The sequence below is a fragment of the Ictidomys tridecemlineatus genome, chromosome 11 (genome assembly GCF_052094955.1).
Source record: "Ictidomys tridecemlineatus isolate mIctTri1 chromosome 11, mIctTri1.hap1, whole genome shotgun sequence".
Lineage (NCBI taxonomy): Eukaryota > Metazoa > Chordata > Mammalia > Rodentia > Sciuridae > Ictidomys > Ictidomys tridecemlineatus.
The window spans coordinates 98,079,438-98,091,893 of record NC_135487.1 but is presented as its reverse complement, the minus strand read 5'-3'; the positions used below and the strand labels follow the sequence as shown (position 1 = coordinate 98,091,893).

Below are 12,456 nucleotides of genomic sequence, written 5' to 3'. Positions count from 1 at the left end.
TTCACATTTTGTTTCACTTAATTTTTCCTTGTAAAAAAAAAACTTGGATAATGTAAAGCAATTATTTGCACTTTTGTTTGTGACATTAATATTGCCAATGCTACAGAGACTGGGAGGTATAGCTTAGTGGAAATATTGGGGTTGAAAAATTATGCTTTGTCATGATTTATCTACTTTGCTTGAAAGAAGATAAAAAAAATTGATCATATGCACTACCTTCTTTCTCTAGCTTGTCCCTATTCACTTCCCCCTGCTCTCTCCTATGAAAGCCTTCGATGATGTTGTTCCATGCCCCTCAGTCCCTAGATTCTACCAGTTCCTCCTGTTGAAATAATCACGTCTCAATTTCCTTTTCAGGCCTTTTCTATTTCTTACAAATAGCACAGCCCCTAGAATCTGCATCTGTTTACAGCTTTGATGTTGTGAAGATTGGTGTATCCATCCAGTGTTTTGGGCTGTTTTGGAAGAGAATGAGCTTTGTTCAACAGGGGATTAGGGGACAAAGGCAGAAATGTTGGAAAGGTCGGGGCCTCTTCTTTGGGGTATGACTAGGTTCCATTTATAATAACCATAATTTTGATCATGCACCATCTGAGAATTTTCTTTTCCAATATCTGCCTTATTGGCCTTGGTGAGAAATCCCTCCTATGAAATGTTGACCCACTTCTCACAAAACTGAAACTCTGACTTCATTGCATTAAAGCTGAATTTCTCCTTTTTCTTGCTTTAATTGCAGTCCTTTTCGATGATAACAACACATGACACTATGCCCAAATAGCTTTACTCAATGATGAAAATTCTCTAGCCAGAGTGTGAGACAGAAGAAGAAATGGTGGGAGATGATCTGTGACTATCAAATGGAGCTTTGACTGGAGACCTCTCCATGTAGACCTCCCAAGAAGCCTGGAAATGGAGCCTCCCAAGAGGGGCTACTTAGACAACAAGTGCTCCTCAAGCAATTGATGGGAGTGGCATGGCCTTTATGCTCTGACATTGAAGCATTTTACGGCTTCCATCTTTGAGTTTCTAGGGACAGCACAAATGCCAGTGAAGAGAATCAAGTCCCATGTTTTCATAGCCATAGGGATGTCACATTGCAGAAGAGCATGCAAGATAAGAGAGATTGTTGCAGTGATCTTTGAAAACAAAACAAAACAAAACACAAGGCATCACTGCTGGGTAGAATATGTCCACGTTCTGGATCCTCAGAGTCCATGAGCACACTGAAATAGTTGTTGTTTACAGCACTAAGTCCTGGGGTAATTTGTCTTGGAGCAATAGATGATCAGAAGAGTAGCCTATGAGATGTTGCTGCTGCAGTGTTTATTGCTGCTGCATGCAAAGCTCAACAGCTGACTGATGCAGCCCAACTGAAGTACTTGCAGTTTGAATGCAATGAGATGAAATCGAGGTAAACAAAATGAAGACTTTATTTGAATGCTACAGAGGACAGTGTCATGGGAGAAAAAATGGAAGATTCCCAAAAGACTTTGAGTTTCCTACATTCAGTGTTTTATAAATCTCCAAATTTCTTTGTTGTGCTCCTCTCTATAAGTGGTATATATCTGGGAACCCCATTCTTTCTTTATTTTTTAAAATTTTATTTGTTGGCAACAGGGATGAAACCCAGGGACACTTAATCACTGCGAAATTTCCCAGCCATATATATATATATATATATATATAATATATATATAATAAATATATATATTCATTTTATATATATTCATTTATATATTATATTCACTTATTTTATATATATATATTATATTCATTTATTATATATATGTGTGTGTGTATATATATATATATACATATATATATATATACATATATATATATGTATATATATATATATATATATATATGTATTTTTTTTTTTAGAGAGACGGCCTTGCTGAGTTACTGAGACTGGCCTTGATCTTGTGATCCTCCTGCCTCAGTCTCCCAAGCTACTGGGATTACAGGTGTGCTACAAACCTGGCTCTTTTTTCTTTTTCTTTTTTTAAACAGGAAAGTAGTGGAAGATATTTGAAATGTTTGTGACATTTGTAGTTACAATATTCTTCTTCCTTTTATTAGTATGAGGAGAGCCCGCACTTCAGAAGCATGCATTCAAACATATATTCTAACTAATCTCTTCTCAATTTAACCCAGCAAATGCTGCCATGCAAACAATTGAACTTGTAACTCTAAAATACACTAAGAAGCCAGATAATTATAACTTGGTGACACATGTAGCAACTTCATAGGAAAAGAAGATAAATATATGAGAATATATACATATGTATATAGACATGCAGGAAGTGAGCTTATATAGAGATATAGATAAATTTTGATATAAGCAAGTATTTATCAATATATTAATATTTGTGAACACATAATTAGCATATACTTATACAATCATACATATGTACAAGTATATATATATATGTATAAGTATATATATGTATAAGTATATACAATCATATATATATATGATTCTCCTTGAACATTTTTATAATTCTAAATTAGAATTTCTGGGTTATTGCATTGAACTGCAACACTTTGTTATTTAGTGTCTATTTTTGAGAACCTGACATATGCACTTATTAAATCAAAACATTCTGGTCATGAAATACTCCAAATTGTGAGGAATTGAATGAGACAGTAACTCAGTAACTCAGTAACTCAGTAACTGAAAACAGATTTTAGAATTCAGCTTCAAATTCTTACTAAGATATTCCAGTACATCAGTGTTCTTTTTTTTTTTACTGTGAATGCATATTATTCAAATGATTAAAGAGAACATGGAAAAAAGATAAAAATGTTATGCCTGGTTGTGTACATGGTTTTGCCTTTTAGTAAATTGAGATAATAAATCTATATGGTAAACATGGAACTTTCACTAATTTTTGCTAATTTTTATCATGTAAGATACCTATGCCTTTATGTCACTTTTTATATGCATTTGTGTACATAGTTGGTAGCATATACAAAGTTATTTATGATCCATTAAAATAGAGCAAACTACTTTGTTTCAGAAAGACATGTTTATTTTAAATTTGATTTTATTTCTTAGAAAAAGAAATATACAGCTACGTATACTGTAGTATACTGTAATCAAAACTTTGTGCCAAAATTATTCCAAGAAGTGTTCTTTTCCTCAAACTGGAAAATTGTCATGACTCTTTTTCTGGCAATAATAAAAAAAATGCCCCCAATATTTTAATGGTTATATAGTGCAATAGTCAATAACACCAATCTGGATTCATAGACTACTTCCATCTCCTATTTTTGATGTCACATTAGAGGAGTTAATTAACCTCTGCAAGTTTTATTTTCCTCTGTAAAACAATGATAATAGAAATTCTGAGAAGCAAGAGAGAATGCATATAAAACTGAGAATTAAAATGGTTAATTTAATGCCAGTTACATGGTAAACATTCCATAATGTCAATTGTGTTTATTATATTTTCATCCATATGAAGATACCATCATTTCTTTTAACAACTCTGTGTTGTATGCATCTCAGTTGTTTTCAGAATTTTGCTGCTGTAAACCCCACTCTGGTGAGCATATTTTTATGTATGTCTTTTTTTTCATTTTTGTTCTTGGTATTTGTTTCTCAATGTAGAATTTGTAATGCATTTTTGTCTTTGGTGTTTGTTTCTCAATGTAGAATTTGTAATGCATTTGTAAAGACTTTTGATCCATACTTTGACAGAAGGGTAATTTTTCTCTTATCAGTAGTGTAAAAACAGAAAGAATAAAGCATAGCATATCATAATTTAAAGTATTTAAATTTTCAAATAATTTTAATTTATTCATTTAAGATGTTAATTAATTTACATGAAAAGGTATTTTTAAATGATTCAAGAAAAATATTACACATTTTTATTGATAATTATATAATCCAATGATGATAAATCATTTATTTCCAAGTAAATTTGTCATTTTATTGAGGACTATAAGAACACTATTTAATTCCAGTTGGTTGTGTTATATGTTTTTCAATATGTACAAATTCATCCAAACTTGTTAGTGATTATAGAATTAGGATAGAGACTTATTTTAAGCCTTACCTAAATCAATAATAACTATTTAGTAAATCTACTGCTAGAAATATCATGGAATCTGGCATCTCATTTATCTAAATAATGCATTCAAGACTTGGGGCTACAGGCTATTCAAGTCTATTCATGCCCTTAGTCTTGTTTGTTTCCATGGATTCCCAGAAACTATTGATATAGGTTTTATTAAATATTTAACCTTTAGAATGCATTTGACACAATCAGAGGAGAAATTTATTTTTTTAACTATGTTTGAAAACAAATTTCCTACTAAATTATTGGAAAAATGCTTTAAGTTGTCCTGGAATGACAATAAAATTCAATATGAGCTGAAGTAAAAAATAAAATAGTCTCAATTTTATTCTGAAAGGTTAATAAAAAAAAGTACTTGTCACTCCGTTTCTCTATATGCTTAACAAAACACTGTTGAAATCTTAAGAACTGTTTGCTAATCTTGTTTCCAGAATGTGCTGTCCCCAACTATGGACTGTCTGCTAATCTTGTTCCCAGAAAGAGCTGTCCCCAACTGCCAAACTGCAAAATGTAACTTCTCTCCCTGCCCTCTCCAGGGAAAGTATATAAGCTCTGCTCAAGCTGTTCTCAGGGCTCTATCTCTCTTTGCTATAGAGGGAGCCCCAGCATGCTGGTCTCCAAATAAACCCACCCTTCTGCTTTTGCATAAGACAGTCTCTTGTGGTCTCTTACTCCGACATTTCGCTGGACCCTTACATTTGGTGTGTTGGCCGGGAACTGCGCATCGCCGGACAGGGAGACCTCAACAAGACTCCTTTAGGGGGGTAAGTAAGGCGCCTTATCTTCTTCTTCTTCTCCTCCTCCTTCTTCTCCTTCTTGTTTTTCCTTTGCGATCACTCAGAGTCTGGTTTTGGGCTGGAGAGCGTGAGCTCTCAGGGCCTTCTGGTTTTGGGCTGGAGAGCATGAGCTCTCGGGGCCTTCTGGTTTTGGGCTGGAGAGCGTGAGCTCTCAGAGCCTTCTGGTTTTTCTGGTTTTCTGGTTTTGGGTTGGCAGAGTGTGGTTGTCAGCAGAGAACGTGAGCTCCCCCTGGCGGTGGCGGATAGGCGTGTCCCTGAAGCCACAGACCACGTCTCCTCAAGGGACGCTTTGGGAGACTCTGGGGGGGACGGAGGTGCCCCCATCTGGGAGGGACAAGGTGCCCTCATCTGTATTCTGCTGCCAACCCGTCTGGTCTTGCCGGCAACTATTCTTTCTCTCAAGTTAAATTCACTGTCTGTTTTTAATCTTTGCCTCTGAACTTGTGTTACATGTTTACTGTTTACTGTGTGTCTGTGTTTGTGTCACGTTTGTATTGTCCCTGTCTTTGTTCAAGTAACTTTCATTATGGGACAGAGTCATTCACTGGACTGAAGTCCGCTTAAGGGCTCAGAATCTTTCTTTTTCAGTAAAACACCGGACCTGGCAGACTCTCTATGCCTTAGAATGGCCCACCTTTGGAGTTGGATGGCCTCCAGAAGGATCTTTCTACTCCCCACTAATTTAAAAAGTCAGAGATATTGTTTTTCAGCCGGGGCCACATAGCCATCCAGATCAACAGCCGTATATCTTAACTTGGCAGGACCTTTGTGAATCTCCTCCTCCTTGGGTGAAGGCTTTTCTTGTCCCTGTTTCTGCTCCTACCCCTCCCCCTACGATTCTATCTCTCAAACCTCCTCCTCCACCCTTTGTTCTCCCTGAGTCTCAAGATTTGACTCTGCTGGACTCTCCTCCCTTTTCTTATCCCCTGCCTCCGTTCCCCAACCCCCAACACCCTCTAAGTGATTCCCCTGCTGCTGACTCAGCTTATCCACCATTGAAGGAGGTTAAGCAAGCCCAGCACCCTCCAGATGACTTCCCCGAGGCACACATAGCCCCTCCTCCCCTGGAGGAAGCTGGCCCAGCTAAAGGAACTCGCCGGCAGCAAATGATTAAAAACCCTAAAGCCCCCATGATACTTCCCCTCTGTCCTCATGGGCCAATGATAGAGGATGGCCATGGTGGAGAAATGTAAGTCTACCAGTATTGGTCTTTCTCCTCTTCAGATCTATATAACTGGAAAAATAACAATCCCCCTTTTTCCGAGGACCCCAACCGGCTCACAGGTCTGATTGAGTCATTGATGTTTTCACACCAGCCTACTTGGGATGACTGCCAACAACTCCTAGGCACTCTCTTCATGACAGAGGAATGAGAGAGAATCCTCCTGGAAGCAAAAAAAAAAAATATCCTCGGACCAGATGGGTGACCGACACAACTTCCCAACATAATCGAAGCTGACTTCCCCTTGAACCGACCCAACTGGGACCCCAACACCTTTGAAGGTAGGGAGCATCTGTCCACTTATTGCCGGGCTCTAATAGTGGGTCTCCGAGCAGCCGCTAGACAGCCAACTAATTTAGCCAAGGTAAGAGAGATTATTCAGGGGCCTAATGAATCACCCTCTGTTTCTAGAGAGAATTATGGAGGCATATAGGAGATATACTCCTTTTGATCCTCAGGCAGAGGATCAAAAGGCATCTGTCACGATGGCCTTTATTGGGCAAGCTGCCCTGGATATTAAAAAAAAGTTACAACGCTTAGATGGATTACAAGATATGACTTTGAGAAATTTAGTCAGAGAAGCCGAGAAGGTATACTATAAGAGAGAAACTGAGGAAGAGAAGGAATAAAGGAGGGAGAAAGAAAGGGAGCAAAGGGAGAAAGAAAGGGAGCAAAAGGAGGATGAAAGAAGCAAAAGACAGACTGAGGCATTGATAAGGTCCTGGTCACAACAACAAATAGACCAGAAGTTAGGAGACAGGGAGACAGAAAGGGATACCTGGGCCCACGCCAGAAGCCACACCTGTCCTCAGATCAATGTGCCTACTGTAGAGAAAAAGGACACTGGGTCAAAGAGTGCCCTAGAAAGAAACAGCCATGCCAACCAGCCATTCTAACTTTGGAGGATGACTAGGAAAGTCGGGGCTCGGATCCCCTCCCCGAGCTAAGGGTAACTTTTGAAATGGAAGGGACCCCAGTAAACTTTGAAGTGGATACAGGGGCAATATACTCAGCCCTTAAGGCCCCAATGGGCCCTCTATCAACTAAAATGTCTCAAGTTCAAGGGGCTAATGGCAGTAAATATTGGGCTTGGACAGCTAAGAGGACCATGGACCTGGGGAAAGGAAAAGTCCATCACTCCTTCCTCCTTTCTAGTTATCCCAGAATGCCTAGCCCCATTGATGGACAGAGATTTGCTCACCAAACTCCGGGCCAGAATAACTTTTAACTCTGAAGGCCCCAAATGGAATTTCTAAATCCTTCAGTAAAAACTCCTATAGTCATGGCTTTAACTATGTCAGTAGAAGATGAACATCAACTCTTCACACCCCCCAAGACTGATCAAACAGGCAAGCTATCCAAGAAATGGATAACAGATTACCCAGATGCCTGGGCAGAAACTGCTGGGTTAGGCCTAGCCATAAAACAACCTCCAATAATGGTGGAGTTAAAAACCTCAGCCTCCCCAATTAATATTAAACAATATCCTCTGAGCAAAGAAGCTAAAGATGGGATAAGGCCCTAATTCAGAAATATCTGGCCTTAGGGGTCCTAAGGCCCTGTCAATTGGCCTGGAAAACTCCCCTGCTACCAGTAAAAAAGCCAGGAACCGGGGACTATCACCCTGTTCAAGACCTAAGAGAGATCAACAACAGAGTGCAGGACATTCACCCCACAGTACCTAATTCATACAATCTGCTTAGCACCCTTAACCCCGATCGAAAATGGTATACTGTCCTGGACTTAAAAGATGCTTTCTTTTGCTTGCCTCTGCATAAAGATAGTCAATTGCTGTTTGCTTTCAAATGGGTAAACCCAGAAACTGAAACGTCTGATCAACTAACTTGGACCAGACTCCCACAGGGGTTCAAAAACTCCCCCACTCTTTTTGATGAAGCCCTCCACAGAGATCTCAATAACTTCAGAACCATGCACCCTGAAGTCACCCTACTCCAATATGTGGATGACCTGCTACTGGCAGCAGACACCAAGGAAAACTTTAAGTCTGGGACCCAAGCACTATTATCTGAGCTTCTGCCAAAAAGGCCCAAATTTGCCAGCAAGAAGTAATCTTCCTGGACTATTCCCTTAGGGGCGGTAAACGATGGCTCACTGAGCCCAGAAAACAAACCGTTGTGCAGATACCACCCCCATCTAACAAGAGGGCAAGTGAAGAAGCTAAATTGGCAGCCCTAAACAGAGTAACCATGTTAACACTTTCCATAGGGGGGGAAATATGAGTCAGGAGATTTAACTACATCAGAGCACCCCGACAACTTAACATCTGAGGACACTGACACTGAACTCCTTGACAACACTGAACCCAACTTGCAATTTCAGAAAGCCCTACACTACGTTAAAAATGTACATCAACTCACTCACCTTGGTTCAAAGAAACTGCAGGCATTCCTAAAGGATCAAGAACAGAGTTTTCCACTAACCAGCTCACAGTGAAAAAAATTAGCTGAACGCGTAACAAAAGCCTGTCGGGTCTGTCAATTGGTTAATGCTTACCCCTCCAAGCTTCCTATAGGAAGGTGTCTTTGAGGAACCAGACCAGGACAATTCTGGGAAGTGGACTTTACTGAAATTAAGCCAGCAAGGTATGGACTTAAATATCTCCTAATCTTTGTAGATACATTTTCAGGATGGATTGAAGCCTTCCCCGCAAAAAAAGAAACGGCGCAAATGGTGGTCAAAAAGATCCTGGAAGATATTTTTCCAAGATACGGCCTGCCTAAGGTAATAGGGTCCAATAATGGACCGGCGTTCGTGGCCCAGGTAAGTCAGGGGTTAGCCAGGACCCTGGGGATTAATTGGAAATTACATTGCGCTTATAGACCCCAGAGCTCAGGACAGGTAGAAAAAATAAATAGAACCATTAAAGAGACCTTGACGAAATTAAGCTTAGAGACCGGCATAAAAGATTGGACTGTGCTCCTGCCTTATGCACTGTTTCATGCAAGAAATACTCCCTCTGTTTCTTTGTGTAACCTTACCCCCTATGAAATTCTCTATGATGCCCCTCCTCCAATAAGGGACCTGACCCCAACTCTAAGACCTAACAATTCCTTTCACACCCTCTTGCTTGACAGACTTAAAGCTTTTAAAAAAACTCAGTGATACATGTGGAAACAGCTGGCCACTGCCTACCAACCTGGGGACGAAAGGACTCCACACTGATATCAAGTGGGAAACTTCGTCTACATAAGACGACATCAGGTGTCATCCCTAGAACTCCGCTGGAAAAGACCATACTAGGTGCTACTTATAACACCTACAGGGGTAAAGGTAAACGGAATCACTTCCTGGATCCATGCCTCTCATCTCAAACCTGCGCCCTGTCCAGATTCTGGTTGGAAATTTAAAAAGACTGGTAACCCTCTCAAACTGCGTATTCGCCGTGTGGATAAGGCCATAGACTCTCCCCTTGACCACCAGTGGTCCTAACCCTCATCAGCCCGTACAACAGTGATGGCTAATCACAAATCATGTCAGCTGGCTATAGATCTTTCCTATTGGGTATCCCTGATAAAAAATCCCACTAAAATTCCATTAAATCCCTTCCATACCATAGATAATCGAAACAAACATTATGGATGTAGGGACACGAGAGCCAGATACAAGTTGGTTAACCTAGATTACTATGTTTGCCCGGTGGACTATCAAAGCCACAAACAGTCATGGCTGTGTGGGGGAAAAACCGACTTCTTCTGAAAGTCATAAGGATGTAAACATACAGGGGCTACCTAATGGAACCCAAACCTCCGCCAGTTCACAGACCATTGCCCCCTTGCTGAAGTAACAGGTACTGAGGTATCTCTCCACCCATTCACTCCTCTCTTCTCCTGTCAGTGCCCACACCAGGTCCCACCAGGACTATCCAAGATGTAATGAAAATCGCCTTTAAAGTTGCTTTATCATTACTAAAAACAGGTTACTAAAAATTTAAAGTCCCTCACAGGCTTTTGGGGATACTCACTCCAGTCTTCCCCTCTGCTCTACCTGTTCTACTACTCAAGTTTTTGTTGCTAGGAAAATCCCAAGCCCCTTTCCCATTATTCTTTTACATCTCTCCTTCCTCATTCTCAGATCCACGGAGCTGCTCTCAGCACCGCCTTCCCGTCCTCCCCCTCTGTACCAGGCCCACAGAAAAGTCTTAACTGACCTTCTCCAGAAGTCTTCACGATGGCTGACTTTAGGACTTTCAGCAAAAGAGTCCCTATAAAAGAATTCAGTATAGATAAACTTCCTCTTTTCATGTTGCTCTGTTCTACTTGGCCACTGGCTGGAAAAATCAGCACTCCTAAGCTAGACACCCCCTTACTAGTTTTTCACAAAATATGTGAACAGGGCCTCTGGCCTTGAGCTGGGGCTTCACAGAGATGGCTACATTTCTAAGATAAAAAGTTATCAATTGGGCTCCATGGTAACAGCTGGCAAGGAAAAAAAAATTCTCCCCCTCCCAGGTGTCCTTGAAAAGTTAACTTGCCCAGAACAGAGAAAAAAAAATAACAGAAACAAAAACTGCTTTTTGTAAACTTCTGCAGACTGTGAACTTCTAAGCCCCTTCCCTTACAGGCTGAGTACAAAATTCTAAAACTACCTAAACTTGGGGTTCAGGGGATTAATTGATTGCAACAGAAACAATGCCCTCTAAATCCAGTTGCGACCAAATAAAACTGTTTCCCTGTCTTCAGTCTATCTTAGGTGCCTTGCCTTGTCCGTCCCTACAACAGTATAATTCTATATACTTAAACATTATTTATATTTTCATAAAATGGTCAACAGATGTGATTAATTTTGTAATGGTGCAGTTGTTTCCCAGAGTGCTCTATCATGACGCAGGTTCATTTAAAGATCAAATAAGGGGACATACAACCCTGTATCCCTCACTTTAACCATCTTATTAGGAATGGGAATTGCTGCAGGGGTGGGCACAGGAACCACTGCCCTGGTCCATGGGACACAACAAATGACCCAATTAGAAACAGCAATGGACCAAAACTTAAAGATATTAGAAACCTCCATCACAGCTTTACAGGAATCTTTAACCTCTCTCTCTGAAGTTGTTTTACAGAACAGGCGAGGGTTGAACCTCCTCTTCATGAGAGAAGAGGGCCTTTATGCTACATTAAAAAAAAATGTTGTTTTTATGCCGACCATACTGGAGTTGTAAAAAAATCTATGAGTAAACTAAAAAGATGCCTTAAAGAGCATCAATGAGAGAGAGAGACCCCAAAAGGGTGATATAAATCTTGGTTCACACAGTCCCCCTGGTTAACTACGCTTTTATCAGCCCTGGCCGGTTCTTTAATAATTCTTATATTGTTGCTAACTCTAGGACTCTGTTTTGCTCAACCGTGTAGTTTCCTTTCTCCAATCCCAAATTGGACAAATCAAACTTATAGTAATCAGACAACAATATACCCCACTAGCAGACATGGAATGTGACACCCCCCAATGATCACTTTTATGATTAAAAGTAGCCAAAAGAAGAAGTGGGGAATGAAAGGTTAATAAAAAAAAGTACTTGTCACTCCGTTTCTCTATATGCTTAACAAAACACTGTTGAAATCTTAAGAACTGTTTGCTAATCTTGTTCCCAGAATGTGCTGTCCCCAACTATGTACTGTCTGCTAATCTTGTTCCCAGAAAGAGCTGTCCCCAACTGCCAAACTACAAAATGTAACTTCTCTCCCTGCCCTCTCCAGGGAAAGTATATAAGCTCTGCTCAAGCTGTTCTCAGGGCTCTATCTCTCTTTGCTATAGAGGGAGCCCCAGCATGCTGGTCTCCAAATAAACCCACCCTTCTGCTTTTGCATAAGACAGTCTCTTGTGGTCTCTTACTCCGACATTTCGCTGGACCCTTATAATTCTTTCTGCGAGTCTTTTCCTGAGCTTCTTGATTTAGTGGTCATCATAAAATTTTAAAGCAAGTTAACTGTTTTATGTCAGTGCAGAAGATATCTTCACTTTAAAGATAACTCTTTAAAATAGAGATTCCTGAGACAGCCGTTAAAAGGAGTGGAGTCAGAATGTTTATGCTCTTCCTGGTGCCTCCGTGTTCTGCTGACTGCCAGGTGCTAGAAAATCTGTTCTGGAAGTCATCTATGTCACACAATAGCAGGGGAAGAACATTTGATTTTCCAAAATTGGTTTTATGCTTTATGATGTAGATGTCTATTTTTGCAATCGAATTTAGTGGAGTTTTATAGACATTTGTAAAATACAGATAGTGGTGATTACGTTTTCATGCACTCTGTTTGCCAGAGGTTGGTGAATAGAGTAAATAGGAGACTAATAGGGGGCTGCCTGGTATGCTCAGTGCCTGATGGGAACTCTGTAGAAA

At 40.1% G+C, this 12,456-nt stretch overlaps 1 long non-coding RNA gene and 1 pseudogene across 2 annotated transcripts in view; one reads left to right on the top strand and one right to left on the bottom strand.

Moving 5' to 3' along the window:
• LOC120890503 (transcription initiation factor TFIID subunit 13 pseudogene) overlaps positions 1-10,522 on the bottom strand; it is a 51,700-nt pseudogene extending 41,178 nt beyond the window's left edge. The window contains exon 1 of the transcript XR_013427977.1: positions 10,273-10,522. The product of XR_013427977.1 is annotated as a transcription initiation factor TFIID subunit 13 pseudogene (transcript). The remainder of the gene's footprint in view (positions 1-10,272) is intronic.
• Positions 6,393-11,931, top strand: LOC144368210 (uncharacterized). Its single transcript, XR_013427978.1, has 2 exons — positions 6,393-8,885; positions 9,200-11,931. It is a non-coding gene; the product is annotated as an uncharacterized LOC144368210 (long non-coding RNA).
• The last annotated feature ends 525 nt before the right edge of the window (positions 11,932-12,456 follow it).